The sequence below is a fragment of the Hibiscus syriacus genome, unplaced genomic scaffold (assembly GCF_006381635.1).
Source record: "Hibiscus syriacus cultivar Baekdansim isolate YM2019G1 unplaced genomic scaffold, ASM638163v2 tig00113726_pilon, whole genome shotgun sequence".
Lineage (NCBI taxonomy): Eukaryota > Viridiplantae > Streptophyta > Magnoliopsida > Malvales > Malvaceae > Hibiscus > Hibiscus syriacus.
In genome coordinates, this window is record NW_024063472.1 from 2836355 (window position 1) to 2842614 (window position 6260).

Here is a 6260-nt window from a genome sequence, read left to right on the forward strand (position 1 = left end):
CGATGGAAAAAAAGGACCATAAAAGTATACCTACTGGGTTAAAGGAAATTCGTTTACTTATTGATACGAAAGCTGGGTCTGAGGTATGTTTTTAAATTTGTTTAATTATTAATATTTTAATTTAAAATGCTAGATATAATTAGAATATTTTATTTATTTGAATTGTATATTTATATTTCAATTTCAGTGGATACCTTTTGCGAGCGATGAAGTGAAAGCTTGCATCCCACCCCACCTTAGTGTGTCATTAGAGGTATGGATATCGGTTATACCTCTTATATGTTATGCTATTATTGAGTGGCATCCAGTTGATCGCGTGCTCCGTCAGTATGGTTGTACGCAATATATTCCTGGAGCACCTAGGAATTTAGACGACGTGCATAACATAGATAGACGAGGAAAGAAATATGTTAACTGGGTAGTGAGACACAGAGATTGGATTGCGCTTTGGGAGAACCGATATACACTGTTGGCCCCTCGACAATATTACGCTGAAACTGGTCATATGGTTACGGATAACTATATGGACTGGTTTAATGAAAATGGGAAGCCGTTTCTACTTTCGGCGGAAGCACGAGGGGTTAACATTCCTAGGTGCCGAGAAAGACGTCAACCGTCTCAATATCATCGTCCCCCGAAGCGTGGACGGAGAGAAGGCGCTACCGGTTCTGCATCAATCCCACCACAACATCCTTATTCGTCGATGCCGCAGGGGTACATGCCCAGCCCTCCACTTCATATGCCAAGCCCACCAGTTTATATGCCATCTCTGCAGGGTTACATTCCGAGCCCGCAGGGTTACATTCCTAGCCCGCCAGGTTACATGCCTAGCCCGCAGGGTTTTATACCATATGGAGGTGCATATACGACTATATTTAATGATCCAGCATATGGTTCATATGCATCTTATTTGGCTGGTGCTTCTCCGCAGACACCTCAATCTCCATCTGGATCACAGACATCGATGCCAATGTTTCCACAGTTTTCACAGTTCCCGGGGAGCGGTGGGATTGTTACTAGCACTCCTCAAGGGTCGTTATTTTATACAGGCCCTTCAGCCCCTTCAGCGTCATCTACACCAAATGAAGAAAATGCTGCTGATGATGATAGTGAAGATGAGGAGACTGAAGAACAAGTTCCACGAAGAAATCCTCCACGAAATAGACAACCACCGCCATGTGGAACTCATTCGAGAATACGACATCGGTGATCCAGTTGTATTTAATGTTATTTAAATAATTATATTTCAGAATTTTATGTAATTTGGTTATGTTATTTAAATGTTTCATGGCTGTTACATACATATTTTTAATGTTATTTTTATTCACATTTAACATTAAATGTTTGATAAATGTTTTTAAAATACAAATTATATTATTCGAAATTTAAAATAAAAATAAAAATAATATTATTCGAAATTTAAATTTAAAATATAAATTATAGTATTCAAATTTTAACATTCCGATTATAGTATTCGAAATTTAAATTTAAATTTAATATTCCAATTGTATTCGAAATTAAAAGTTATATTCCAATTATAGTTCACAATACTTAAATTGAAATTAAATTTATCCATACATATGATTTTATCATTAACATATATATTAAAACGTATACATTAAAATCAACTTATGTTGAGTTAATCGATCGACGGAATCGGCCAAGAGGGGGGTGAATCGGCAATTTATTCAATGTCACATTTCAATGCTCATTCCATACAATTTCAATGTCACAATCAACTTATCACTTCACATTTATTCAATTTATCCATAACAGTTTATCTAATTTATTCAAACTTCACATAACGTTTTAATTTAAGTTATTCTTAACTTGCTGAACTTTCAAAAGAAGTTAAATTTTGGTTATAATTTACCTGATTTATTGATATATCTAGTGTCCCCGAGGGACATGAGTGACATAATAGGGCAATGATAACATATTCTCTGACAAAATAATGGAAGGCGCGCCCCCAGGAACGCGCCTTCATGTGAATAGTTAAATAATAGGTACTGATATATCTAGTGTCCCCGAGGGACATGAGTGACATAATAGGGCAATGATAACATATTCTCTGACAAAATAATGGAAGGCGCGCCCCCGGGAACGCGCCTTCATGTGAATAGTGAAATAATAGGTACTGATATATCTAGTGTCCCCGAGGGACATGAGTGACATAATAGGGCAATGATAACATATTCTCTGACAAAATAATGGAAGGCGTGCCCCCGGGAACGCGCCTTCATGTGAATAGTGAAATAATAGGTACTGATATATCTAGTGTCCCCGAGGGACATGAGTGACATAATAGGGCAATGATAACATATTCTCTGACAAAATAATGGAAGGCGCGCCTCTGGGAACGCGCCTTCATGTGAATAGTGAAATAATAGGTACTGATATATCTAGTGTCCCCGAGGGACATGAGTACATAATAGGGCAATGATAACATATTCTCTGACAAAATAATGGAAGGCGCGCCCCCGGGAACGCGCCTTTATGTGAATAGTACTCCGATTATAGACACTATTATATGCAACATATTATAAACTTTCAAAACAAACTTCAGTTCACAAGCTTTCAAATTCTCAAATTCCCAAACTCTAAATTCTCAAATTCTCTGAAAATGAGTCGTCTTTCTGCTGTTGTTTTGTATGATGGAGAAATTAAGGAAGCTGAAGAGGGGGTTATTTTTGAGTCAGATCATTATATCTCCTTAACCTTGAAGAGAAACATCACAATTGAGGAGTTAATCACAAAAATTTCGTTAAAAATTCGTGTAGCAGGCCAGAGAAGACTATCTTCACTTCAGTACAGATTTCCTACTGAACTTTTTCCGCTCACGTATACATCATTTCAGCTTTCAAACGATGATGATGTTTCTATGATGGTTGATGCTCATATGGGGAGTTCACAATCTCTTATTGAAATGTATGCCACTTTTATTGAGGTTCGTGCAACTCGTGGTCTCTCATATTCCTCTCACTTTGGCATTGCATATCAAACTGATCAAGTTGATAGCCCGACACAACTGATCTGTAATGATTTCACATCATTAATGGCGGATCCAACGCCAGATACCATGCCATCAAGTTCAATAGGAAGGCATTCATCTGCAACTGCTTATGATCTCAACCCACGTGGCTTCACCAATAATCCATATGGCAACATATCTTCTACTTCAAGGGGCAGACATTCATCTGCCAATGTTTTCGACTTACATATGGAAATGCCAACGAGACGACAGTCTATTCACATCCCACATGATACAATGGCCTCAAGTTCAAGGGGAGGACACGCAAGCGAGAACTTATTTGACCTCAATATTGGATTATCGGAGGAACCCTCATCTCCACCAGAAGAACCTCTTCGGGAGCCAGGTGCAGATGGTGCTGAAACGGGATTATTCGTTGAACCCGACTCACCACAGTTTAACGTACATTCTGATGATGACGAGGATGACGTTCCGATAAATACAACACCAGCCGAACTTCCTGCACATATGTATGAGGCTGATTATGATGCAATGTATGAGCCTGAATTTCCAGATCTTCCTGATGTTGGCAACTATGGACTTCAATCATTAGTCAATGACGGTAATTTACATATTGGAATGGAGTTCGCATCGAAGGAGGAAGCAATGATGGCAATAAAGAGTTACAATATTCGTAACTCAGTTAAGTCCCGAGTTGATCGATCTAACACGGAGAAATATGTCTGCTACTGCGTCCAACGTGACAACGGATGTCAATGGATGGTCCGTGTATCAAAGAGGAAGAGGAAGAAAAACTTATGGGAACTAACCAGATACAACGGTCCTCATACATGTTGTGCAACAGGTATAAACCAGGATCATCCCAACTTGGACTCCAACATTATTTGTCAAGCAATCATGCCCATTGTGAAGCAAAGCTCTCATATAGCTGTTGCAGTGTTGATTTCTGCTATACAGTCACAATATGGGTACACTGTCTCATATAAAAAAGCATGGTTGGCAAAACAGAATGCCATTTGCAAACTTCATGGCGAATGGGATTCCTCTTATAACGAGGTGCCCAGTTGGTTTCATGTTGTGCAAAGACTTAATCCAGGGACAATTGTTGAGTTCGAAACTCAACATCATTACGTGAATGATCGAATGGTTCGCGATTGCTGCCAATTTTACCGTGTCTTTTGGACTTACCCTCAGTGTATTAATGCAGTCAAGTACTGTAAACCAGTTGTCCAAATTGATGGTACTTTCTTGTATGGGAAATACAAGCAAGTTTTATTATTGGCTGTGGTCCAAGATGGAAACCGTAATATTCTTCCTGTTACGTTTGCCCTCGTTCAAGGAGAAGACACTGAGTCTTGGGCTTTTTTCCTTAAAAATTTACGTTTACATGTTGTCACTAGGGAACGAGTATGCATTATTTCAGACCGAGGAGCCGGGATAAAAGCAGCAATGGACTCTTTGGGTACAATGTATAGACCTCCACATGTTCAACATCGTTATTGTGTCCGTCATATTGCTGCAAACTATTACGGAAAATACAAGAAGAACGATGAACGTCAGTTAGTCGTGCGGATGGGTATATTACTTTTTCCCAATTTTTCTATCAATTTCTTATTACTTATTTATACTTCATATTAACTATTACATATTCCTAATGGCTTAGGTTACGAACTCTTACCTCAAAGGTTTGAGTCGATGCTACAAGAGCTGTTTGGCAAAAATAAGAAGGGGTGCGAGTACATTATGGACATCAGCAAAAAAATGTGGACAAATGCATATGACGGGGGGGTATCGCTATGGTCATATGACAATAAACTTGGCTGAAGCAATAAATTCAACCTTAAAGGGGGCGCGCCATTTACCAGTCACGGCGTTGGTTAAAACGACTTATTTTCGTTTGGGTCAACTCTTTGCAAAGCTCGGTGGACAAGCTCTTACTTGGATGCAAAACGGACATATTTACCACCCAAGACTAGTAGTTGATTTACAGAAAAAAGTGGCTGCATCAAATGGGATGTTAGTTACAAATTTTTCTCGCACCCGTGAATTGTTTCGTGTAACCGAAATGCCACGTCCGCTGCAAGGGATTGAAGCTAACTCTTTCAGAGTTAATCTGCAAGAGAGGTGGTGCGATTGTGGTTTCTTTCAAGCACTCAAATATCCATGCTCTCATTTCATTGCTGCTTGCTCACATTCGCATTTGTACTACAAAAATTATGTTGATCCCGTATACCAACTTTCACAAGTATTCAAGGTATATGAATTTGAGTTTCCGCCCATAGAAAACGAAAGAGACCCAAATGAGATTCAAACTTGGCTTACAATTGTACCAGATCCATTGTTATTGAGGGACTCAGGTCGTCCAAAATCTACTAGAATACATTGTGATATGGATATTCGGGAGAAGTCAACATAACAAAAACGATGTGGGCATTGTAGAAACATCGGGCACAATAGAAAAAAATGTCCAGCTCTGTTATCATCATATAACCGTTAACTCTTATGTAATTAATATTGTATTTAAATGAATGTTTTTGTTTCTAATAATTTAATGTGATTGCATTTATATAATTTGTCAATGTATGTACACCTAAATAATTTTTTTTAACTTTTAAATACATAAATATTTTTAATATATTTATTTAATATAATAATTAATATTATTAGTTATAGTTTTTTTTAAAATATAATAATAATTTCACCTTCTAAATAGAGAAAAATATTAAATTAAACAAATTAAAAGTTATTAAAAAATTTATGTATACGATGACACATTTCATGTTCTGATTGGAGGATTAAATTTATTAAATTAAATTTTCAATAAGACTAATTTCATAAAATATGTAAGTCTTGAAGATTAAATATGTAATTATACTAATTTATTAACTTATGCATCAATATTTTCGTTAAATATTGATATGAGATGACTACATTGATAACATTTAAATAATTAACTGATAAAATTAATAGATCGATAATCAAAATAAAAAATAATAATATAACCATATGTGTAATATTATAATTTCATACATTTTTCCTATAACTACAATAAAGTCAAAATTGATTTTCATATGTTGTTATATCATATTAATGTAGATAATTCATTCTACCTTTAACACACATTAACAAAATACATTTGATAATTCTTACATTATAATCGAAACATTTTACATAATATATTATTAATTTATAATAATAATAAAAATAAAATATTTATTATTACACAAAATACGTGACAATCGAGCTGGCGAAAGGCGCGTCCCCGGAG